The sequence below is a fragment of the Strigops habroptila genome, chromosome 6 (genome assembly GCF_004027225.2).
Source record: "Strigops habroptila isolate Jane chromosome 6, bStrHab1.2.pri, whole genome shotgun sequence".
NCBI lineage: Eukaryota > Metazoa > Chordata > Aves > Psittaciformes > Psittacidae > Strigops > Strigops habroptila.
The window spans coordinates 24687363-24713508 of NC_044282.2; the positions used below are offsets into that span (position 1 = coordinate 24687363).

The 26146-nt window shown below is 43.3% G+C and overlaps 1 protein-coding gene across 8 annotated transcripts in view; it reads left to right on the forward strand.

Moving 5' to 3' along the window:
- BACH2 (BTB domain and CNC homolog 2) overlaps positions 1-26146 on the forward strand; it is a 188664-nt gene that overhangs the window by 32770 nt on the left and 129748 nt on the right. For 5 of the 8 annotated variants that reach the window (XM_030489499.2, XM_030489495.2, XM_030489494.2 and 2 more), the window contains exon 2: positions 9348-9434. The gene's annotated coding sequence lies outside the window, so the exon portion shown is untranslated. Of the gene's footprint in view, positions 1-8259; positions 8653-9347; positions 9435-12702; positions 12754-26146 lie in introns of those variants that run through there. The other 3 variants (XM_030489497.2, XM_030489496.2, XM_030489500.2) reach the window with 3 other exon arrangements.

The following is a 26146-nucleotide window of genomic DNA, read 5'->3' on the forward strand; positions in this document are numbered from 1 at the left end:
TCATTGTGCCTTGCTGCAGCTGTCAGTGAAAGGAGAATGTGTTTTTCCCTTGAGTGTTGGGATAGTTTTTCTCCAGCCTTGCTTTCTTTGAAAGCCCTAGTAGCATGCTACTTTTTAGATCTCTCTCTCTTCATGGAGGAAAAATCACTTTCTGCTTTTCTTGTGTTCAGAGTTATGTAAAGCAGTTGCTGAACATAAACATGCAACAGTAAATGCCGTAGAAATGTATTCTACAAAGATTCCACCGTTAACCACACCAAAGAAAACAAAAATGCAAGGTTTTTCAAATCCGTGTCACATGCAGGAAGTGACATTTAAATTTTTACTCATTTAAAATTAAGCCATCTTAACCATTTTTCTCTTTTAAAGTGTTGACGATTTTTCCATTAGTTAAAGGTTTGTCTTGCGAGCCTTCAGGAATAAATTTTTCCTTTTTTTTTTTTTAAGAGGCTTGAGCTATTTTAGGAGACTTTTCTAACATGATGGTATTCATGTGAGTAAGGACTGCGTACATTTAATTGGCTATTTGAGAACCTGTGTTTGAGGACTGACCTCAGAAGCATTAGGAAATGGTAGTCCCACTGCTTATCTTTACACTTCATAAAAAGCATTGTTTAATTCTTGGAAGAAGAAGGTGTTTCAGTCTTGCCTAGTTTCTTTACTTTGTTCTGGTTTGCTTTGCTTCTGTTGGTGTTTTTCCTGGTCCACTTCAATGCTGGAATATAGTACTGAAGCAACTGTGTGAGTTATGACTTTTACTCCCAAGTTTTTCATTTTTTCATCATGTGGAAGCCTCCAGTAAACAGATTTTCTTGAATCCTAACAAAAAGTGAGGGCCATAACATACAGCCAGTTTTGGCTGTGAAATCAGGGGTCAAAGTCACTTGCACACATCCAGTCCTGGCAGTGGTGAGTTTGGGCTTGCCCAAGTTTTGATCTTTCCCACTGCTCCGGGCTGAGCTTGCATCCCGACAACAAATGATGTTCGGGACTCTCTGGATGGCAAGCTGAGCTGTCAGTCCCCTTCATCGTTCCAGTCTTCCAAACAAGGTTTTTCTCCTTCCTTTTCGAAGGAGTTTTGCTGGAGTAAACCTCCGTCTTTCCTCATTGTTTGAATTGCTGATCCTTCCATCTCCTGATTGCACTGAGGGTTGAACACAACTGTTGATGCTCTTCTGAAGCATGAAAGGACAATGCATTTGTTTCATTTCTCAGGCATCTGCCAGGAGTATTTCATAGCGTTGAAGTGTTGAGATGTTATCTCAATCACTTAAATGCTGTACTTCAGCATTTCCCCATTGCTTGGGTTGAAAACAAAATACCAAATTTGAAGTATGAACACTCTTTCAAATGAAATATGATATTTAATGTACTTTTAGCAAGTACAATTATCACAGTTGCTAATTGGTATAATTTTTATCATTACTGTTGAATCATCTTTGTCGGAATATATGTGCCTTTTATCTATCGCTTCTCCACAGCATTGTGGAGGAATAAGTCTTTATCTCCCATGCATCTCCTGTATATTATTCTGTCAGCCAGAAGTGTCTCTTTTGGTATTCTGAAAGTGTTGAAAGATTTTAAAATACAGTCTATTGAAGAAAAAAAATAAAAGATACTCTGTTAAAAAAAAAAAAGAAAAAATCTTGTTAAATAATTAAGATGCTTTGGGCTTTATCAGGATTGACAGTGTTCTTGCCATAATATACATATGCAAAAACTGTAAGAAGTTTAATATTTTATAGCAAGGATAACTCCAAAACCTAAATCTGCTGGCTTGTTTCTATGGTAACAAATATTGGAATATGTCTAGCCAACACTGTACCCCCCCATTTAATTTCTGTCTATGGGTTCTAGGAATTCATTAAAACTGTAGAATCCTTTTAAAATTGGTACGTTCTGCTGTAAAATTCCCTAAGATTAATGTTGAACATAACTTTAAATTTTAACATAAACATTTCTTCGAAAGAGATTTCTTAGCAAGTGAGGGATTAGAGTTATAGTTCTAAAACTGTATGCACATTGATCTGGTATTTCTGTTCTTCCTTGGCAAGTTGAAATTATTTTTTTTTCCCCCCTGTGCATGACTATACTTAAAAAATGGAGTTTCAGTCTATGGATTCTGCTGAAAATATTAAAGGCTGCTTAACTGGAACGGTCTGGCTGGAAGACAGCAACGGCATGAAGTCAGCACCTGCGGGATTAAATTTAGTGGTCTGGACCTTTTGGCCAGGGCTAATTCTTAGGAGTCCTATCCTACTCTTAAGATTAAAATGATGAGTTGCTGGCGGCTTCAGCCTTCATTTCAATTAATTGCACTTAACTTTATTTATCACATTTTCTAGGTATCTGATTTAAGCCATTTCGTGTCTGACGTCTTCTGGTTGTTTTTTCTTTTGAGGGTAGCTTGGTGGTGTTGGGAAGTAATCTGAAATGTTGGCTGTGAGATTCCATTTCCCCAGTGGTAACTCAAACCACAAGCACCTAGTCCCAGCAGTAAGAGAAAAATTTTGAGACTTTGAAGTGAAACATCAGGTTGATGCAACATTTTGCATCTGGTTGACTAGCCAGCATTAGATGCAGCTGGAAGCGTAAAGACTTCCTCCCTGTGCCTGCAGGGACTCTGGTTTCTGCTGGGATGTAGTAAAGAAAATGAGGCAACAGCAAGAAATTTCAGAAACGGAGATTTGCACTTAACAGCTGTGCTTCAGGAGCCCATGATTATGGACTAAATGCATGTTTTCTCACAGGGCTAACAGCATCCCACCTTTTTTTGTCGAAGAGTCTTACAGCTGGGAGGTCGGAAATTAGACCCAGCAACCTTAACTGATGCCTCGAAGGGCAAGGAGGTGCAGATGGAACCAGTAACTGAAATACTCAATAAAAGCAGAAAGTGGTGTTCAGAAAAAATGCAGTTCATTCACTTGTATCCTTCTGGAGTAATAAGGAAGACAGTGGGATACTTAATGGGCAAAGTATCATCTCCACGGTCCCGTGCGGGAATGAGTGGTTTCAGTGCTGAGCTTGAGGCTGGCATAGGCAGCGCTTTCCTAGAGCAGGGAGGGTAGTAGCTGAGGTCCCTGGGAGCTGAGGTGAAAGCCTTTTTAATTTATTTTTTAAATCCAAACAAAAATTCCTGAACAAAAATTTCTGAAGGAAACTGACTCAAGACTCGCTACAAACAAGTGGAAAAATTTTGCTCTTCCATTTCTTGTGTTGAATGTGGAACAAATTATTTTTCTACAAAATAATCCATTTTTCTTAAATAGGTACAAGAATGTATGTTACAAAATGAGTTCTGTTTTGAAGCTTTCTCACATCGTATTGGTGGGCTTGCCATATTTATTTTCAGGAAAAGTGAGCAGGATTGAGAGCAGGATTATACACGTGCATGGAAGCTGCAAATACTCCTGTTCCAGTAGGCTTTGTAATCTTTTGCAGGCAGAGCAAGGCTGCTCGCTACAGCATTGCCAGTTGGTAGCTGTCAGGAAGCTTTCACAATGGACAAATGTGTCCACACCAGTTTTTCCACCTTACTTTAAAACATCTGGTATACATCAGGGTCCTACACACCCTTTTTGACTCTTGGAACTGTGAAATGAAAAAGCAACTTGTATTCTTTTGTGATCAGCTCTCATATTCTCATACGGTGTCTGTGCAATTAGACACATCAAATTATACTTTGACTCACTCCTGCAGTTTGAAAAAGTACTTACCATCAGGTTTAGATGAACTGCTTAGTAAAATCCTGCAGAGAGTGAGCGTGAGTTGAGGAGAAGCACCCGTGAGAGGTAAGATGCCAGCAGTTGTATGGTCTGCTTGGCACAAGGCAAAGGCAGAGTTCAAGCTATGATTGCTGCTATTAACCTCTGTGGTGTTTGCACAGGACAGGAGACACTGTTTTTTGCGGACCTAATGTCAGTATTTCTCTTAACATAAGCAATCCTGTAGGAAGATGCATACCAGACAATTAAAAAATAACAGGCACCATGAATGCATGCAGAGAAAATCTGCTTTGATACGGAGCATTTGTTTCCTGCAGGAGTCCTATAGCCCCTTGCAAGAGAAGCAACAAGGATTAGTAGAACTGTATTCGTTTTAAATGTCTCCGAGTGCTTAGTGCTGTTGTGGGGGGAAGGGGGGGGGGGGGGGGGGATTTTTTTCTTACAGGTTTTTGGGAGACCTGCAGTTTGGAACAGAAGGTGAATGGTACAACTCCAGAACACCTTCTATGTGATATTTCCAACCATAATGTTACTGAGAGCAAGTTGCCCTGCCCCATTTCCCTGCTGATTAAAATTTCAGTTTCTTGTTTTATTGCCTCTGGAGGCAAAATTTTGAGAGGTCAGGGGCGGCTCTGTTGCGGCATCTTGTCTGTCCTCAATTCTCTATCCTTATGGCAGAGTGTTTTTCTCTATAGTTACTTCAGCCGTAGTGGTTAAAGACAGAAGATGTTTAGCTTAACCCTGAGGCAGCTCAAACCTCGTTCTAGATTAATTAACAAGTAGTGCTGTGCCCTCCACAGCAGCAGAGCGTTGTTTGGGAGGGGAGCGAAGGGAGTAGCGCTGTGCACTGGGGGCAGGAGGACTCATCCTGCCTGCAAGATCCCTGCTGTCAACAGGAGAGCTGCGCGTGTAAGGGGAGCGGGTATCAGCTCCCCAATCTGCTGCGCAGCTCCCTGAGCTGGATTTCGCCTGCAGTGCTCTGTTTGTAAGGGAGTTGTTCCTCCACCAAGTGTTTTATTTTCCAAAGTTGTTTTAACCCCCTTTTCCATCCTGGGGAAGCAAAAAAAAAAAAAGCTCTTTGGCAGAGGGACTAGGTAACAAAGCTGTGTGTTTCTCCTCCATGTTATGTATTTCATAGAAGTTAAAAGGCTTGTTCTGCCTTTCATCTTGCGGACTGTTTTCTGCAGATATTTCCTAACTTTTCCCATGACGTTTTCGCCTGGTTCTTCAGAAAACTGTACGGGCTGAAAGAGACTATTGTTTCCGCAAGAGCCCAAGCATGTGCACATCGGCTAATCTGGTTGGTACAGGATTTCAGGAGTGGGTGTTGGACTGAGGAACAGGCTTGGGATGTGTGCGGCTACGGATTCTTGCAAACAGCGTGCTCTCTTATTCTGTAAATAATATCACATTTCACTTTCTAGGTTCACCGTTCATGTTTCTCCAAAAGTTGAACTCTAGTGCCATGAGACGTAAACAAGGAAATGGTGTACAGGAAGATTGTAAAACCTTTGGTTAGCAGAGCTTGGAAAGCTGGTTTGGTTTTCAGTCTTGTGCCTGAATAGGTATCAGCTACTTGATTACGTGGAGACTCAGCATGTTTATTTTTCATAAACATCACAGGTTTAAAATTGATACTTCATTGCCTTTCTTGCTTTCTCCGTCCCCATGTTAGGGTTTTAATTTTTGAAGTTCAGGATACGCAAACAAGTACTTTTTAGCCTGGTGTTCAGGAGGCAGACTTTGGCAACTGAGATGCATTTGCCAGCTCCTGAGACACCGCAAGCTGAACCTCATATTTACAACAAACTCTTTCTGCAAAATAATTTGCGCACAAGACATGCTTGTTGGCTTTTTTTCATCGGATGTTACCATGAGGGACCAAAGCAACCACTGGTGGTGGCTTTTGTTTTAACACCCAGGATATTGTTGGATGCAACCTTGCCACAGATTTGTTTCCCCTTTTGGGAGCATTACCTAGAAGATGGTGCCGAGATAACTCCACCTTCGTGGTGTTGACCCAGATCTGTGCTGGCCATGAGATCTCATCTCCACTGGGCATGGTGCAGGAACAGTAGTTACATTTTCAACTGCTGCGTGCTCCTGTATGGTGTTTCCAGACTCATCAGCAGCTTTGAAGCATCTTGGCTATTGCTGCTGACGTGACTGGTGGCGAAAGGCGGGGTTTTCTTCCACGGTCTGGTTTCATGTAGGTCTCATATGAGGGTGTGTGGCAACTCCAGGGTGTTTTTACATACTACTTTATGTATGTGTGAGACAGCATGAAAACCCTCAGGAGTTTTTGTTGCAGCAGCAACATTGTATAACTGGCAGTTCACTGTATCTCCATTTTAATACACTTTCCTTGCTTGGTCAGGAATAGTTGCTGCTTGTGAATGACTCCTTGGAACTAGAGGATGTACGCTGGGAAGGCTGAGACTTGCTGGTAGTTTAAGAATCAGTAAGGATTGATACTGTGTTTTGTTGATGGATTTTGTTTGGCTGAGATGCTTCTTGATGGACGCACAGGAATTCCCAGGTGTTGATAAAAGCATCTGACCATAGCCAATTTTTGTAAGAGGATAGGAAAGAAAGATTGTTAAGTAAGGAGGAGTTGGGGGTTTGGTTGCTTTTCATCTGTGGGCTGCCTTATTTAACAAAGAGGTTATAGCCTCGCCCATAGCCACGTGTGTTTTTAGCACCTTTGGGCCAAACTTCTCTGTTGGCTACCCTTGAAGGGTTTTTGCAATGAGACACATCATGAGACAACTACCTTGCTTCACAGACCATCTCACTGCTTGCCCAGGTGGTGTTTTCAGCTCATAGGAACAGTACAGAGTACTGGAACCAAACTGTGAAGCTGCCTTTTCCTACCCAAGACTGCTTTTGTGTTAGAGTCCTTGCTGCTATAGCCAGGAATATTTGAGGCATGTTTTACTGACAGTTTTCTGCACTGCACTCCTGAGGACTGGATGTAGGGCAGTTTGGAGGGTTCCTAACAGTGGAACTCCCTATTTACAGTCAGCGAGTTCATCAGAGTCCTAAATTATTTACCTTAAAGAATTCAAGCCCTGAATTATTTACCTTTAAGGTCTGTCTTTCAGTGTTGTGCATTTGGTTGACTGTAGACCTGTGCTCTGTTATACACTATGAATGTCTAAGGCAGTATAATATCTAGGACAGTTTCAGCTATTTGCTGTTAATTTTATTTTCATACACAGACACATTACAATATAATAACTAAGGTCAGAGTGTGACTCAGTGAGATATAAAAAGGATTTGTGCAGACCTAATTTTAAGTCTTATAGATGCATGGACAGTTTTTTATTACATTTCTGAATATGTGATCACACTCTTCCTAGAAGTCCCTTGCCTAGTACTGAGTGTAGAGCTGTAGCCCTGGGCAGATGCCCTATTCAGCATCTTGGTTTTTCCCCACTGTTCTGTGTTTAGCCCTGGGCTTTTGTTTACGGCACACTACACACAAACTGAAGAAGTTTGTCATTTCCTCACAAACTTGTTCTGTTTATCAGTGTCAGGCTTGAGGGTTTAACAAATTATTTGGGAAGTGTTGCCACATCTTTACAGGAAGAGAGTTAAAACAAGAGGATAAAGGATCTTGAGGATCTTACAGCCTTGCTGCTGGGATGTGTCCATACCACGTAGTTTTTCACGTGCCAGAAATACGGTTCTCTTTTGCTGTGACTGTTCATTAGTTTTGCTTGAGAGAAGCCAGGATTTCAGGTTGGTTAGGAACTCGCCGTTAATGGCCACTTGGGAAATGCTGGGTTTAAATGACTGGAACGGTGCTGCATTGGAGTGGCATGGCAGCTCTCCAAGGCATGGCTCATCTGCCCGAGTGCTGAGAGGGGTGGCAGGGAGCGGCAGGGTGGCTGCAGTCTTCACTGTCAACATCTGTCAGAGTTGTCCTGCTCTTTTATCTGATAGCCCTGATGCACAGCTCAGGTCTGTCCCATGTGTCGAGTGTGGCAGGAGAGGGTGAAGGGAGCCGCTGTATGCAGCACTTGCCCGCCACATTTTCTTCCCTTTTCAGCATTTCAGCTCATCAATGTTCTCTCTGTAGACCAAAGAAAAAAGGCAGGAAGCAAACAAATGGTGAGCAGTGTCCACCAGCATTGTAGAGGCTTGAATACAATTCATTGGCAGTGCTGCAGCTGCACAGCCACTGTGCAGCCCTCCATGCTGTTCTTTCCCTATCCTACCTCCAATTTTCCATCACCATTAAGTGAAATTTCTTGTTTTGATATATTTTTCCCTACCACCCCCTGGCCCATTTCTTGTCTGCTCTGTGTTGAGTGTAGATGGCTCCGGGCTGCTGGGGCTGTGGCAAGCAGGTCACCTGGAGCAGGAGGGAGCTTCAGTCCCTGTCCTTGCTCCGGAAATGGCCTGGCCCAGTTGGGAGCAGATGCCAGAGGCAAAGGCTACCTGTCTTCTCCTCAGCCCTGGACTAGACCATGCTGTTTGCTTTGCGTGGCACCTAGTCCAAAGTTTGAACTCTCTGTTGCCAGAATTTGTTGAGTCTTTCCAACCACTTTTTCAGGAATAGCTCAGTCACCCCTGTGACTGAAACCTTGCAACAGAACTTTCTGGCAGACATCCATGTTGATGATGGACAGAGTATGCCAAATGCCCGAGCCCTGAAATAGGAGGAAGGGTGTCACAGCCATATCCCCTACCCCATGCTGCATGGCTGTGTTTAATTCATGTGCCCTTCTGAAGGTGGGCAAGAGATCACGTACAGATTGTTGAGTTGCATCTCCTTATGTGGTTTGTTTTGTTCCCTTTCAGAGAAATCAATGAAATACTGACATTGATGGCATTTCCAGTACTGAAAATCCACTGGCATTCTTTCTTTATTTATGATGTGTCTTTTGGCCATTCAGAGAGGCTGGTGGGTTTTTTAGAGGTTGTATCTTCAGTTGGGTTTTTACCATATGGGCTTTTTTTTCTTCCTTATTTAAGTGTGGAAGTTTCTTATATGAGGTGTACATTTTGCTTTATTGGTGTATGGGTAGGAGAATTTGACACTGAAACTTAAAACTACTAATATGTGAAGTGAGGAGTAAACACAGACCCTTTCAAGAATTTTAAGTGGAGTTACTACTGAAATAGTGTTGTAGGTGCAGAGTTCGGGGAAACTGTAGATTAAGTAATCGATGTAATTTTGCAAGTATTTTTACATTGCTGTTGTAGTTATTAGTGGTGTGTATTTGCTGTTGAAACGGAAAGAAGCTTAAGTAGCTCTCTCTTCTCCCTTGTTTCTGCTTTCAGTGCATTGAGTGTCTGCTTGCCGCTGGTCCTGGTGCTGCCAGGCAGGAGAGGGCAGAGCATTTAGGTGCAGGAGAAATGCATTGTCCTGTGTAGCTTTACAAGTGATGGGCTGTGGTACCTTGTCTGCCCCTCCAAATTTTTCTCTGTCACTTCTATTTGGTCAATGAGAATTTTGGGAAAAGGACTTTTTGCTTGTTTAACGTCTTCATGAAACATGGCAGAAAACGGAAGACCTAAATATCTGCTGGGAAAGCCAACCCCTGTAATGTGAATAATAGATAATTGTGTGCAGCTAATGATTTTTCTCTTTTTGTGTTGTTTTTCACACAGAGCGATGAGGCAAGAGAGAAGTTTTTAAAAACAGAAAAATGTGATTGTGTAAACATCGTCATTGGCAGGAGGACTCAGTGGATTCAGGTAATAATGTGACACTGCTTTTTGTTATGCTTTAAAAGCTGTCTAGGTTTCAGGCGGACAGTGGCCTTTTGTCAGGGACTGAGAAGTAGAGAAACGTGACAAGGTATAACAAGACACAGTGGCTGGCTGCTACATTAATTCAGACCAGGCGACAGGGTGTGAGTGTTCCCACAACATGGGTGATTGCTGAATAGGACAACGTTGCTGGGACTGCAGTAGCTTCTTTCCTTATGTCCGGCTGTTGAATCTGAGACTGTGAGATGGTTGCTTGTTTTTTTGTTTGTTTTTATTTTTTTTTAATAAGGTTTTTTACCCTAATAGATTCTCTAATTCAGCCTCTTACAGCTGCATCAGTGCAGGCAGGGAAGCTCCATGTCTGTTCTGTGGAAGAAGGTCAAATGATTAGCTGTCCCTTCAGACTGCACAGCTCTGAAGCTATGAATATTTCCCTTGAATTCCCCCTTTTAAAAGATTTTTGGGTCAGAGCAGATCATTATCTGCTATAAGACCCAGACCTAGACCTTTAATGCTTTAGAGGAATACTGCTGGTTGTTTTTTCTCTGTGTGAATGAAGACACACAGAAACCTAATGTGCAATGTTTAAGCATGCTACTAATGTGTTTGTAACAACCTTATCTTAAAATAATGAACTTTAACATATTTAGATCCTGTTTTGTAGGCAATGTAAGTTGCTAGCTAAAATGCATCTCTTACGTTTTTAATTGTTTTAATTATTTCCCTCACTGAGGGGTAGTGGAAGATGAAGTGGGGGGAGTTTACGGTGCTAATTGCGCTCCACGTTCATAACTGGGGTCAGATCCTATCCTCAAACTTCTTAGGCAGTCCCAGTGAAGTCATCGGATTTTTCACAAGCATATGGGTTTTCCCCACATGTATTTGATTCTAGGATAAGGGCCTACAGTCTGCTTTTCTGTGCGCTGATTTCTCACGTATATGAGGAGATTTGGAAAACAAACATCTTTTTCAAAGTAGCCTCTTGGTTTCCAGCGCTGATTGGAGAAGTTCTGCAGTATTTTACTGAGAAGCAGATCAGCAGAGCTAGTTGCCTTAGACTGAGCTGGTTTTAACTGGCAAGTCCTTTGCATTTTCTTTGTTAGCTCTAAGTGAGAAAAATGCAGTTGTGGCTTTGCGTTGCTGTTGTCATGACCAAGAAGGACATTTAAAGCATGTGAATGGGTGCTTTAAACACCCATTTGATATTTCCTAGAGCCAGCTTCTTTTTAGTATTAAATTGCATACTCTGGGAAGATAGTTGCTGTATCAACATTGGTATAATCACACATTATTAAAAAATCAATATCCAGTCATAGAAATGAGTCCTGGTGTAAGCAGTTGGGTGCTTACAGCTGCAGTTTGTATGTATTTGCAAATGTAATGGGCTTTTTTTTCTTGTAGCACTGGTAACTTGGATAAACACTGTATGTGTGACTCATTGCAGAGTATAAACTTATTTTAAAGGAGCAAGTGGGGGATTTGCTTAATATCCTATTGCTTACTTCCCTGAATACTTGCATTAGGTCATGATTAATCTTAAATTGGCGAACCTGAGAGGAAAATTACTGCTGATCTCCCATAGGTGACTTCAGAAATAAACAGAAGGATGGAAGTGCTTCAAAAAAACGTAAATAGTAGTTAGAATTCATAAAATCATAAACATATGGTACAAGGTCTTCTAAAATATTACACTTGAAGGCTTTTTTATAGTTTCAGATAGAGCTTGTTTAGTTATCACAGGAAAAGTAAATATTTTCATTCCTTTTCTTCAGAGCTCTCTCATTCCATTCCTCTTTCTTTTTCTCTTTTTCTCCTTCCCCCCCCCCCGAATCTTCTTAATTTAATGGGATTGGGGACCAGCCCCTAATGTGCCTAAAAGCCGTACTTGGGAGCAGGAGATAACACTGCTAATTGTCCTCCTGTTGTTAGGTTCATTCTTGAAGTCCTTCTGCAGTGTCGGCAGGGAGTTGATGTAATCCAAATTGAACATTCCCTGTGCGCATGTGTGCATGAGTGAGATGCAATGGGCACTGCGGTGGCTCCTGGACTGGTCAAGAACACACCTATGTTTTTGACATGGTACCCCAAGCATCGGTTATGAGGGTTGTGATCCCTCTGTGTGCATGTGCAGGAGTGCAAGCTCATTGGGGGTGGCACAATGTAGCATCTCTTCTCTCCCTACTCTTCTGCCATACCCTCAGTGGGGCAGCCGTGGTCCCCAGCCTTTGGGCATCACAGTGGGGAGGTAAGGCTGCTGCTGAAGTGGGGTGAAGGAGGAAGACGAGGAGCGGAGGAGTGGGGGGCCGGGTGGGGAGGGGGAGCCAGGGAGGAAGACACAGCTCCAGAGGGAAATACTCTGTGCTTTGCAGTTGCTTGTGTGGATAGAAACCAGATGGTGCGCTGGAACACCCGCTCGCTTGGGCGGCGGCGGAGCCAAACATATGGTTAATGGTTAGGAGAAAGAGCTTTGCGAGCCAGGGCTTTGCTGACTGCCTCACATTACAGATTGTTGCAGTGTGTCATTACATTGCCAAACTAAGTGCTTAATACCCGCTGCGGGCGCTGGGCAGGCATTTGCAGGGAGGATGCTGAGGCTCCCCAGGCAGGGTGGGAGGCTGACATCACGTGCGTCCCCCCGCCACACCTCCCCACGCCTTGTTTTCCCACTGGGAGTGCAGTAAATCTCCTCTTTTACAAGCTCAAAACCTACAGCAGACAATTTTCCTGTTCTGTGTGTCTTTAATCTGTTTATTTCCAACAGCGTAGGGTTGGTTTTGCCCCTTTTCTGTGCCTTTTTTTTTTGGTCCCCAAGCAGCCAAGTTCACCTAGGCTGCAGCACTTCACTTACATGCCCAGCATCCGAAGTTCCTGCTCTGGGATCTTTGGGCGACACCAGACCCATGTTATCTAAGGAACTGCTGAGCTCATTCATCTCCTTTTCACGGCCCGCTTCCTTTTATTTTTAGCCAAATCCATCAGGCCTGACAGGCGGGTAATTTGAGCCAGAGAAAGGGCAAAGCTCCAGGTCCTTTCCACAAAGCAATTCTTCTCCTCCCTCCTGGGAAGGCTCCAAACTTGGCCTGCTCCAGGCAGATGGATTTGTTGAGTCATGTGAGATCATTTACACAAAAACACAGCGAGGCAGTGAAAAGGAAAAAAAAAAAAAAAAAACGGAAAGAAAAAAGAAAAAAGGTGGGGGGGAAGGAGGGTGGGAGAGCGTGCGCTGCCGGGGCTGCTGCGAGCGTAGGAAATGTGCTGCGAGGCAGCTAGACAGAGGAATGCAGCAGATTCATTCTTGTATAAGGTAATGTCTCGTTTACAGTACAGGGTGGAGCCAGCACAGAGGAGAAATCACTCGAAAACAGATTACTCATTTAAAACAAAAATTCTCCTTAAAAATAAATAACAACAATAATAATAGTAATAAAAACCAACAACCCAAGCAACAAGCAAGCCGCATGCACGGGTGCGCAACAAAGGCGGCGTTGTTGACAGCACCGGATTACAGTAGCGGTAAACTCCGGGCTGGGAGGTTGCTGGAAAATGAGTTTGCTCTGTGATGCAACCGGAGTTTGCTTTGTCTGTCCGCCAGCGCGAGCAGGGCAGTGGGGACGGGGAGTCCAGCGGCGGCGGCAGCAGCAGCAGTGTGCTTTGCACCGTCCAGGGATGGTTTCAGGCAGTGGGGAGGGATGGAGGGAGCGATGCAGCATCCCGAGCGAGCAGGCTGTGTTGGGGCGTCAATAACAGCAAAAATGGGGATGTGTATGCATGGAGGGGGCGGGGGAGAGCCTCTTCTTGTTTTGGTTTTGAACTGGTTATGGCATGATCTTCATTACATCAGGGAGTAGATTGCGTTTTTTCAGTTGAATGTTGATTTGGTTACCGTTTGCAACCTAAGCTAACCCCAGCATGTTGGTTTTAGTTTTTTTTAAGTGGGTGGTAAGAGAGAACATCAAACTTGGGGCTTTTCAGATCTTGATGCATCCCGGAGAATTAGGTTGGGTTAATTTATGCAGTGTTCTAACGAGTTGTGTTGAAGCCTTTAAATAGACATGGACTGTATTTAAATATTGTTAACATAACTTCCAGTTACTCCAGTTTTCTCAGTGAGGCAATATCTGAATATTAGTGTTTTGTCCCAGTGGTGATTAAAAATCAGAGTAGGAGCGGAAACTGGAACTGAAAATTGGTGGAAAACACGTGCAATCAAACAAGTCTGATGTAAAACATTTCATTAAATTCTCAGCTGCAGTTAAGGAACTCGTGGGAGCATGTAAATGTGGGTTTGTATTTTAACTTGACCCTTTCCCCTGCTGAGCAGCATCTTCCACAGCGATGTCCGCTGAGTTGCTTTTCTTTGGGGAGGGTTTGTCTGGAGCCTGTCTCCCTCTGCCTGACCGTGTCTTCTCTTTTTTCTCCTCCTTCTTTTTACATCTTTGTCTGCAAGACAGCTAGCTTTCCCAGTCCCCTTGCCCTGCTGGGCTGTGTTGCTGAGCACGTTTGGCATGGGGAGAGCCTCCATTTCTCGCACTTAAGAGTTTTCTCACTTGATGGAAACCTTTTGTCTTCTCTGTGGCTTGATTGGGCTGCCTCGTTAATTATGTTGAAGGAGCACTTGGCAGCACCCCGAGTCCCAGCTGGGGTCCCACACTATACAAACCTGCAACAGGGTCCCTGCCTGCCCGCAGCTTATGGCTGATGTGCTGGGGGAGAATCAGCAGAGGGGTAAAAGTACGAGGATGAGAAGTACAGCCGGGTTTGGGACCTGGGTCATGCAATGAGCTGTGGCTGTGACAAGCAGCTTTTAATGAGGGATAGCTGTAGATTGCTCTGAGATCCTCGGAAGGGTCCCAGAGAAGGACAGCACTGTTGTTGATTCTGCTTGCATAGTTACTGTAACTTTCTTTTCCCTCTTCCCCAAAATACCTAATTATTCTACATTTTCTGTTGCTGTGAGCAACATGTCCTGTAGTTACCCAGAGCTGCAATTCCAGTTAAATTCTCACTTTATAAAGCTAATCTCCCAGCAGCGGCTGTGCAATTTCCAAAAGACATTTGTGAGGAGCCAAAGTTTTAAAGATATTTGTTTTAGTGGACAATTCTGCATAATTCCTCTGTTAACTATTCACGTTCGTTGTCAAGTGAGAGCTCAATAGCTTCATCTCTGTGTATGGCACTTATAAGACTTGTAGGTTTTTTTTAATTCCCCTGCAGTGCCCCACTCCTCAGTATCTCCTTTTCCCACTCCAAAGATGCTGCATGTGCAGCTTTTTGCATCTTTATGTCAGTCAACCAGCCTGACTAGGCAGGTTTCGGGAACTGTTCATGACCTGACTGTCGGGAAAATCAACCTTACTCTTCCTTTCCCTTCTTTAATGGCGGCTCAACTTCCTCCCCTTCTTCTAAAAGTGTGTTGTCTATAAGATGTTATCAGCCCTATAACTCTTTTATCTCACTTCTCCTATGGTTTCTATTCTTCTGCTCCTACTGCCTCTTCCTCTATCTCATGATATGACCAGAAATTTCTCTGCTGCTGGCATTTTCCCTCCTTGCACATACTGTGGCACTGCCTCCTTTGGGATCTGGGGAAGGATAAGCTTGGAGTTTGCACGTGTTGTGTCATGTCCTGTGCTTGGCTTCAATTTGCACAGGTAGAGTACATCATCTATGGTAATTTTTCTTTCATTGCTGCCTTAAGGAACCAACTCTCTCTCCACTGAGGTTGGAGAATGAGCAGGAGGTCCTCAGTGCCTCCCTCACCAAGGTGGCAGAGGGAGGCATCAAGGACCTCCTGCTGACATTGCGCTTTCCAAAGCGATGCAACCCATAGCCGGAGTTTTGCTTGCTTTCCTCCAGGTGTGAGAGCGCTATATTTCCCTCCAAACACTTTGTTCTCTGCCCAAATTGTATAACCTTCCTTGATCTGAAGTTATGCCAAGGAGAGAAGCTCGGGGAGCGAGGCAACCCTCTACATTTGAGCTCAAATTATCCTGCTTGACAGGATCAGATAGCAATTCCCTCCCACAGAAAACTTGGGCAAACTTTATAAGTCTCTGCAGTGATACCTAAGGTGAGGGGGGTGGTAACCTCCCTGTGTCACAAACGTTTGTTTATGGGACTTAAGAAATAACCTCAAAACAAATAAATCTCTAGCCTGACAGCTTCCTCTTTGCAGAAAATCATAGAAGTTATGGTGTAGTGGTGACAATTTCCTCTTCTTCATGTATGCATCTACAGGGCATGCCAGGGGAGAGGTGAGATTTGTTCTAATTAGGTTAATCTAAATTTCTATGGAGCTTTTGAAGGCATTAAATCTGTAAATTTTTCTCATCCAGCAATGAACTGGTGCAGCGGTGAAGTACGGGACTATTTGTAACGTATTCAGAAACCTAGCTGTTTTCTGGTTGCGGCCAAATCCCATTAACTGCGATTTCCCTGCTTCCTTTTTCCTCCTGTCGAGCCTTATGGATAGCGGCTTCTCTTAACAGCTTGTTTGGAGAATCTGCTCCGAAAATCTCCCAGCCGCTCTGCTCCTCTCAAAGGACGGGAAACTCTGGGAGCAGCTTATCACCTGCTCATCGGCTGACTTCCATTTCTGCTAGAAAGTCTCCGTCGGCCTTACACCAAACAAGCTTAAATCTCTTTCCCTTCCGTTCGGTTGAGTGCAGCAGAGGTAGAAGTCCTTTTGGAGATTAAACTTTGCCTTTTGGTTTAGTGAGACATCAATCCAGACAGCACAGTGTGTATAAAATTGGCTTCTTTAATTCCCTTGGAGCATCCTTAGGGATCCTTGAGAGTTGTCTGAGAGTTTCTAGCAAGGATGTGTGAGCACCCTCTGACACTGCCCTTGCAGTAGCAGGTTTTTCAAGTCTGTGTTAAAAAATACTAAGTTATTTTAAGGCTCTGTTCACTCCATTAGCTTTTCACTCATAGTTCCTGTAGCGTTACTAACTGCTAACATGATCCTTTTTTTTTTTTTGCCTTGATTCTGTTATAAATTAAATTGGTGTTGGTAAAAGTCGCTTCTGATCACATGCTGTAAAAAGATCTTTTTTTTAACCTGTTTGCAGCCTTTGTGCAATTAATGAGAACATACTGTTGCTTCTTGATAAATTCATTCATGTCAGTAGATATTTGCGGGCCATATTTGGCTTCAAGTGGATGTATCACAGCTCTTGAGGCATTTTGGTGACCACATAGTTGGGATTAGACACTGTGGTTACTCATACCAGTTGTTTTCCTGTGTCCGTACTGAACTGTGTGTGTTACACAAATATTTTTAGTTATAGTCTTGTTGGATTTGTTTAAGGAAAGGAGTTGTCTTTATTTTTCAGAGATGTTTATCTGTGAGTGAGTGGAACTATATTAATGTTTTCTTCTCAGTTGATCAAATTCTTAATGCTACTTTTGAAAGTGATAGTGGGCCTTTCATCTTAAGACTTGCTTTTGCAGAAGTAGAGCAATTTATCTTCTGTATCTGCTTCTCTAATTGCAGCCTGTAAAGACCCTTAAGAGTCCTGCTAGTCAACAATTTCCTTACTTCAACCAGTGAAAAATCAGGTTTAAAATGCATTTAACTGATGCTCAGTTCCACATTTAATACCTCTTGATTACTATGGTCGCAGCATAAATAAATACATTTGATAGCTTACTTGATCATGCAAATGTTGAATGTCTTTCTCCTTCATCAGAATTCTCCTTTTATCAAGGATATCTGCTGTCACAGAGCCCCAAGATGTTGATTAGGTAAAAGGGAATGCCATATATGGGAAAATAAACCAGCACCCACAAAGTAGCTTCTTACTGGAAAATAATGAGATTTCTTTAGCAAGTTCAGCTTGTTGTTTTCTATTTGAATACTTTCTTGAAATTAATAATAAAATATTAAAAAATAAAGTTGTCATGCCTTCTGGGAGGATGGCATAAATAATTAACGTGGGATATCTGTCTTCTCATTTTCGGGTTGATTGCTTATTGGCTTCCACGTAGTGCCAGGAATGGGCGTTTGAAGGCCCCGCAGTTGGCTTGGACTGTGCTAGACCAGCTCAGACTTGTTGCTGCCCTTCTCGTTGCCATTCACTGTGATTAACGGTGTCTGGATGAATGGCAGAACACAGATGGTGATGACAAAATACTTGTCTTCTCCTTGGATGCGCCACTTGAGCGCAAGCATCAGTGAAGCCTCTTTTGCAACCTGGTGACATTGAAAGCAGCAGGACCACATGCTGCTCCTGGGGAGGGCAATCTCAGGTGGGTAGCACTGTGCTGCTGCACGAGGGTATGCATGGCACAGTCAGACTTGCTCAGCTGTGCTTTTGAGAGCGAGAGGTTAAAAGGACAAGGGTAAACCACGGTCTGAAGCAGACTCTGGCATCTGGCAGGTCTGTTCTTGGGTGACACTCATTTGGTTACGCAGCTCAAGTGCAGCAAGAGTTTCACCCCTGCCCACGGCCCGACAGTCACACGCCCAGTGGGAAGTTATTTTTCTGCTGGGTTTTGCCCCTTGTGAGTGTTGTCATCGGAAATAACAGCAAATAAAGGGTCAGAGGTTTATGGGGCATCATGGCCTGTTCACTGTTGAAAATCAGTCTTCTGTGATTAATTTTCTGTGGGGCAGGGGGGAAGAGGAGTTCATGCCCTAAACTCTGGAGAATTTTTAGTATTTAATGCTAATTTTAACCGTGAAGCAGCAGTGAGTTAAGTAGAGCTCAAAGTGCTGCATTTAGCTTTCATCAGGTTGTGTTGGATAGCATCGCTGGAGGAGTTATGACAGCGGGGAGTTCCCACATGCACGCAGTGGTACTTCTAGAAGAACTAAAGCTTGGTATTTCCAAACAGAAGTGGAGAAGCACAGAGTTGGTGACACATATTTTGATTTTCGGTACAGTAGGTGGCAGGAGAGACAAAGCGACAGCTTGGCTAAGGTAGCTGCTTGTCCACCTACCACAATAACAAGTGAAGGCCGCACCATATCTACACCCAATACCCTGGGAAAAAAGTGGCATTGTAGTGCCAGGTGCTTTTGTGTGGTCTGTCATCTGGTGTGATAAACAGGAGGACCTAGGATGATGGGAATGTGCGACACATATTGCAATGCCAGTGTTAAATGCCACACTACTGACTGTGTCTTGGGTTTCTATGATGTCTACTAGTAGGCATCAGGGACTAAAGGTTTCATGGCAGCCTAAACCAGTCTGTTATGGCTGTTCATTCTTTTTCTTGTCCCACAGTGTCCTTGGCCAGGACATTCCCCTTTCCCTCTTGCACCAGTGTTGGTGTTTATGTAACCATATCATGAGCTGCTTGATGGGGTCAGTCCAACAACTAACTCAGCTAAAGATGTGGTTGGGTTTTGTGTGACTTAGCAGAACCATTTCACCTTGTGCTCATAAAGCTAGGGTTGAGGCAAAGGAGCAAGTGATAGTAAAAACAGACTGGTGGCTTCAGTCTGCAGTAGAGTCGCACCCTTGATCTTACCACCCTCGTCAAACAGGATGGAAGAGGTACTTCTTTAATAAATAGTGAAGTAGATGCTGGAGACTTCTCTAAGCCAACAACATCTGATATTCTTGGACTTCTGATCTGCAATCAGATAAAGTAACCTTAAAAGCTGGAAAAATATGTCCTTTCTAAGCATACAGGCCTTTCCTAATGGAGAGACAAACTGAAGAAATGAATGATGTTTTCCATTCTGCCTCTTAGACATATGTCTCCTTTTTAAAGGTGAAAGGGAGGCTCCTCATCCCACTTAAATTAAGATGAACAGGTTGTTTCCTTTCTTATTTATGGGAGATTTGGCCTCCCATTGCATGCAAGGACAAAATCTGGTCTGTGGTGCATGTGTAACTTCAGCAAAGTCAATGAGGTTGCATTTGTAAAACAGAGGTAGTGATTCGGCTCAGGGTTTGTAACTGGAGAAAGGAAGCACTTTTGTCCATTGATTTGTGGGAAAGTAGTGTATGGCTAAACTAGGCCCACCCATTTGCTGAGCTTTTTTTCAAAGGATTGTTCTTTAAAGGACTTTTGGTCTTGATGGAAACAGCTTCATTGTGGAGGTCTGCCAGAGGGCATTGAATTTGCCTTAGAGCCAAAAAGAGCAGGCAGTATTTGATTCATACTTGTCAGAGGAACCTTTACGTACTAGCTTCCAGCGATGACTTTAGCCCTCCTTTTGTCTGTACTTGGGCATAAACTTTGAATGCTGGCATATCAAAACATGCAATTGTATGGTGGCCTAAATTCTGCATATTCATTTGATGTGAGGCCCTGTGGAGCAATTTGTCTTCATTGCTCATATTCTGTTTCTGTGCCCACTGATTTCAAAAGATTTTTGTTAGCATTTTTTCAATACATTAATAATGTTGTTGTCATTGAAGGTGACTGAGAATTGAACTGGCATTGAAGTTTTAAACTATTGTCCTGGCATCAAGTCCAAATGTTAACCTAGCACTTCCAAGTCCACTACCACTAAACAATGTCCCTAAGTGCCATATCTACACATCTTTTAAATACCTCCAGGAATGGTGCCTCTACCACTTCCCCTGGGCAGCCTATTCCAAAGCTTGAGAAGTGGTTTGGTAAAGAAATTTTTCCTAATATCCAATCTAAACCTCTCCTGGTAAATCTCAAAGAGGATAAAATGGCACCCTCATACTGTTGAGAAATGCAGGCAGGAGCGCAGTGATTTATTGAAGGTCATTGAGGAAACCTGAAAGGTTGGGATCTAGGTCTTTTCCACCCCACCCCAGGAAGCTAAATCCTGTGATGTCTAGCATGAGGAAGTGTACTTCCTTTCCCCTGAGAAACATGAGACTCTTCCCACTGGAAAAATATCTGTTCTTATCACGGGAGGCATGGGCACACATTTACAAATTCTGAACCAAGTTTAAGACTCATTACCACGAAAACATGCACATTTAGAGGCACATACTTACAGCTAGCTATATCTGTTGTGTGCAATATTAAAAGGGGAAATGGTCTGAGGGGCGCAAACAACAGTTAGTAGCTGCTCTGTTGTTGCTTTACATACAACTTGGAGAGTTTAGTAGCTGGACCAGAGGAGGGATCTGGACATACACTGAGCTTAAGCAGCTTTTGGGCTGCTACATCCTTGAATCCATAGGCTGCAAGGACAGGTTCTTTCTAATAGCAAACCTATTTGTACAGAATGGGTCGTTATTGGCCAAATATTCCTTAAATAGGCTGGTGTCTTGCAGATACTGATATGCTGATATAAATTGTATGGCTGGAAGTAGTTAATTTTTTCTGTAACCACATTGACTGCGAAGTGCTTTGCTTGGTGAAGAGGATCGGGAAGGTGTCCCTATTATTTTAAAGCAGTAGCTGTCTGAGGCTTAATTATGAAAAACATGCCAAGCTGAAATACTCATTTTTAAAATGAATTTCTATAAGCAGCTCATAGACAGGTTTATGCCATGCTGGAAGAAGTCTGACTGCACTTTAATGTAGATACCTGGATTGGTGATTAGGAGAAGATTGTTAAACAACTGAAATTTAAATACCAATACGGCTTCATTGTAGTAATTTCCCCAAAGGCACATTGGTAATTCTGCTAAATAGAGAGTTTAATAGACTTTAATAATGTGTACTTTGGAGACCCTATACACAAAGGAATGATGCATGAAACATTCATTACAGTAAACTGCTACCTTTGCATGTAACGAGAAATCTGTTGAAACAAAACTGGCGCGTTGTGTGCGGCAGCACATCGTGGGGTGTTAACGGACAGAAGTCATTATCTCCACCTTGCCTGTTATTTCACCTGTTGTGATCGAAGTAGCAGCCTGTATCGTTTTACCTAACAGTGAATGAATTATCCAAGGTAGACCGTCGTTTATATTCTGAAAAGCCCTTTGCTGGCAGGAGGGCTGTGGTGCCTCACAGTGCTTTGCTTTCCTTTGATGTGCCCATTTGGTGTCAAGAGAAGAGATACCTGGTAGGAAACACAGAATAACCTCATTTAAAAGAAAATAATAAGGAATAACAGAAAAGCAACCTTAGCACGCGGCTCAAAGCGAGTTTAGCATTGGATTTTGATTTGATTTCACTGTGCTGCTGCTGCTGAGGGCCCTGCTGGAGAACAGGCGAGAAGGAGGAAGGAACAGATGCTTTTGGTAGAACAGTAGGGCATTTATCTCTTTTAATGAGGTAACATCATTAGTGCTGACAAAGTGCTGCAAATCAATACATGTAATGGACTGCTGTTGTCTTTCAGTAGCACGCAGGCTGTTGTACTTCTGAGCATTCAAATTTGCTGAATCACAGGTCAGGCTTTATCTCCTGTCCGATGCTGGTTTTGGGGGGTTTCTTTAACCATTTTGTTTCCCCCCGCTCTCTAATCTATGCCTTTGGTCTCTGAGAACTGGAGCACACCTCTAGGATAAGTGTTGGGGCATGCAAAAGTGTACTGATTTTACAAGCATGGGAGCACGTTGAAATGCTGCATACATTTAGTGTGGTGCAAGGACCTTTTCATTAACTGGAAAGAGTGACGTTGCTAGTGTCTATTTGAGCCTGATTCCTTCTGCCTAAAATGGCTGCAGGTTTTGTTTTGGGTGTGGGTTTTGGGTTGGTTTGGTTTCCTCCCGCCCCTTGTCCTCTGCTTTGCTTCCTTTAGAGCAGTGGTGTAATATCAGCCACACTAATCATGTCAGCTGGTGGCACTGATGACCCTGACATTCCGCAACAAAGAGCTGCAGAAGAAAGGAGAGAGCAAGGTGGCTGGTGTGTTGGACAAGGAGCAGCAGCGGGTGGGGGGAAATCTGCACGTCAGAGCATTTCTCTGTACAAAATCCATCAGTGTAAAAATCGTATGCACAGTGACCAAGGGAGGAAATGAGATGGATGTCAGTGGAGATCTGTCCTTTATTCATCAATTTGCAAATGGTAAACATGACAGCACATAACTATAACAGGATGAAAATAACAAAAAAGCCCAGCAAAACTAGTCTAGATTTTAAAAAGCCCGGAGGTTTTAATAATGCCTATGTTAAAAATTACTCAGTTTCCCCAGAACTCCCATCAAAACCACGTCAACCTGTACCACAAACAGGTAACATAACCTAAATGTTTCAGGTACGCTGTTTGTTTATCGAAGGGCCCAGCAGTGACACTTGGGTGTCCGTGCTGATTCCAGGAAAAGAGCCTGTCAGTAAAAAAAGATTCATCTGAATAGATCACGCACATCAGAAAAAAAGTAGTTCCTCTTTCTTTTTTTGTCTGCATGCCCCTCCCATCCTGGGCTTCCCAGCACCTGCTTGTGGCAAAATAATATAAACAGAATTGCAAGATTCCTCGGCATTAACTGTTGCCTGACAGCTCGAGCTAAGCACTGCAAGCTCATCTCTTTTTCCCTCTTTATATTTGTTTCTTGCTCCCTGACGCGCATCCAGCAAGCCTCTGCAGCATCCCTGAGTGGTACCATACCTGGTGGAAGACCTCCACATGTTTTTTCCCTCCAGTGATCTCTAAGTCGGTCATGTTTGCCAGAGCTGATAGGAATCCAGAGTTAGGGTATCTCATGGCCCACCCCTCTTATGTAACCCTCAGCTGATGGGGCCACATATTAGCATGTACTGAAGTACCATCCAGTAGTAACACTGCCAAGTGTAGGTTTGGGTCGATACTAAGTAAGATTCCATTAATACTTGTTGCTTTAGTTATATTTAGTTGGTGTTCCCGCTGGAGAGATCGGGGGGTACGCTCCAGCGACACCCAGGGTACAAGCAACATTCCTCACTGCTAAAATGAAAGCATCGTTCCTGCAAAGCAGCGATCTCAGTAGCAGTTTGATTCCTCCTCATGCTCTCGAATGTCTTCAACTGGCAGAAAGTAATGGCCAACAGATGTAGAAAAGGTATCATCTTGGGAAAGCTCTGAAGACCTTTATTTTTGGTTTTTCCTCATGCATCCCCAGAACGTCCCTTTTATAAATCAATGTTTCTACATCACATACAAAAGCTTTTCTGTGCTATCTTATTCCAACAGTGAAACCAAAGTTCACTTACCTCCCTGCCAAGGTTGGGATTACAAAAACTTTACACACATCTTGCCCTCCTCTCTCGCTGCAGGCGCTCCAGTCCAATAAATAAATACTTGGCCGAGTTTTACTGCCCTTTACCCAGTTAACTAAAAACAAATGCCTTCTACTTTGTTAAAGGCAAGTCATGCCTACTTCTGTTGCTCCAGCCAGCAGAGTTTCTCAACCAGCTTGGCTTCTGGGGGACTGATTCCTTTTTAGTGACTCTGAAACAGTTACCAAATCTTTCTGTGATCAACGTGTGAAAAGAAAATAACATAGTCATGGGCTCTAAGGAGAGGAAACAGCAGGTCTCATGCCGTTTACCAAGACTACAGATGACCCACCTTTGTTCTCCTTTCCTTAGTAAAACTGAGGTGAAAGTTGTGATGGAGGGCAAAGGGACAGCGGGTGAAAGGGTTTGAGAAGTAGAGAGCTATTAATATTACAGGCTCCTGTTTTAAGGTTATCTACTTTTTTTCCTCATGGATAGTTTATCAAAATACCTTAGCACTGCATCTGAGCTTGGCATGGCTCCTCAAGAGGAGAAAATGCAGGGCTGCTCATTAGTATTGGTTTCAGAGCTGGCATAAAGGTGATCCTGCCACAGGCTCGGCCGCTCGTAAGGCTTGGTGGTTACTTCTCATAGCAAATACAGGGCAAAGCGTTGATGGAGAAAGGCTGCTACTGTGTGATTGCAGCACTGGTGGGCCAAATCATGTTTGCCCGACTTTCCTGGGTGGTCGCCTGGCTTGTACACAGCACATGGAAATAGATCATCTGGAATGTGAAACCGTGCCTCCTGCATTTCTCCCACAAGTATTTTATAGTTTTGACTGGCATGTGCAAAGGAAATGGAGAATAATAGAAGAAAAAACTTATATAACCCTTCAGCTGTGCTTCCTTTCCATAACAAAGTTTTGCATTTAGAGTAAAAAGACAAGTCTGTGTTATTGTGCGAGTATTTTTTTAAGTTTAGTGATGAGGTTTTTGGTAAATGAGCGAAGGAGTATTCCCCCCTCAACACTGTTAAACTCATCTCCAGTTTAGATAGCAGGTACTTTTGTGTGTCTTCACTCAGAAACTGAATTGATGTGGGTTTAGTGATTGGGTACTCTGATTCCTAAAAATTTAAAATATCCCTTTGTCCAAGATAGACTTGATTACTGGTTTTACAGAAATAGGTTGTGAAGGGATCTTGATTTTTTTGTGGTTCTTTTTGGTAATGCTGTTATAAACCACTAAGTGTCCAGGTGTTTGTAAACCCCGTATGTGAGTGTGATGAGGACGTACGATGAGAAGAACGTATGATCAGCTTCTCTTCCCTTGTTATTTAGATGTGGCTGCCATCTACTCGCTAGCTCTGTGATCTTAACATTTGTGTAAGAGAGAAGCAGCATGTCTTTTCAGTTCCTTCATGGAGAGAAAAGACAGGGAAGTCCTTGCCAGCAGGTCTCCTTTCTCCCTGGGGTTCAGCTACACAGCCTGGAAAAGGCAGCCTACACATGTAAGGAGTTGTCTTTTCAGAGCATGTTGAGGATCCAGCTTTGGTCCAGCTGTGAATCAACCACTTAAGGCTGAGGATCCTTTGTACCGCCATAGAAGTCGCTTTCCCCCCCATAAGGGTAGAGTCTTTGCCCTGGAAGTGAGAGCAGGAAAAGCTACAAACATTTGGAAGGGGCGTTATGGTACATACATTTGTGGCAGTAAAGTAGTGTAAGAGCATAGGGGTGAATGGGCATATGACAGTCAAAAAACCATTGCTTTTCCGCCAGCTCTACCCTTGGAGGTAGACTCATCCTCTAGGGACACGGTCCTGGTTTTGTAAGGGATGCCCAATGGCTCAAGTCACTCTGTGAGCTTTGTGAATCTGGGGATCAGTGATTAAGTGTTTGCAAGGTGCCTTGTAGTCCTCTGCTGGGAACCTGTAAAAAGTATACATGCAAAAAGTACCCCTGCCTTTGCAGTGGCTTTCAAATTAAATATCTTCTGTTTCATTAACACAACTGCTCCCTAGCCTGCTTTGTCAGCAGCTCACTGAAGTGCTTCCCAGTGGCTTACAGTTCTTGGTTTCATCTGGCAAGAGCAATCTATAAACCAGGGGTGTACAGGTAAGGGAGCCCTTCAGAGGCTTGTGGAAAATGAACAATGCATTCAGCTTGATGCGTAGAGAAGGTGAATATTCTGACTGTTTTCCACTGTGTCACGCTATTCAGTTTTGAAAATCGTGGCTTGCATTTATCCTCTCAGTAGAACAAGGCACTGCTCTCGAGCTCCTGGAGGAGACCCAGAAGTGTACACTTAATTGCTTTGTGAATGATGTGAAGTCTTGGAATGCAATCTAGCCATTGCTCATTAACTAGCTGAACTTATTAAACCTGGACAGCAAGCAGGACTGAGTCGGCCGCCCTTGATTGCAGGCAGCTAATGGAGCTGTGGGAGCAAGCTGTGACTGCAGAGCGGAATTGGCAGTAGACTCCCATCAACCTTCTCTGTTTTGAACTCGCCCTACACTCCATTTAGACTTCTGGCTTGGAGACAGATGATTTCAGAGCAACAAGGAGGGGGTAAAGTGGAGGGTAGGAAGCATTGTCTTCCCAGCTATGTTAGCTTTGATCTGAAGTTAAAAGCCAAACAGAATTCAAATGGCATTGATAAT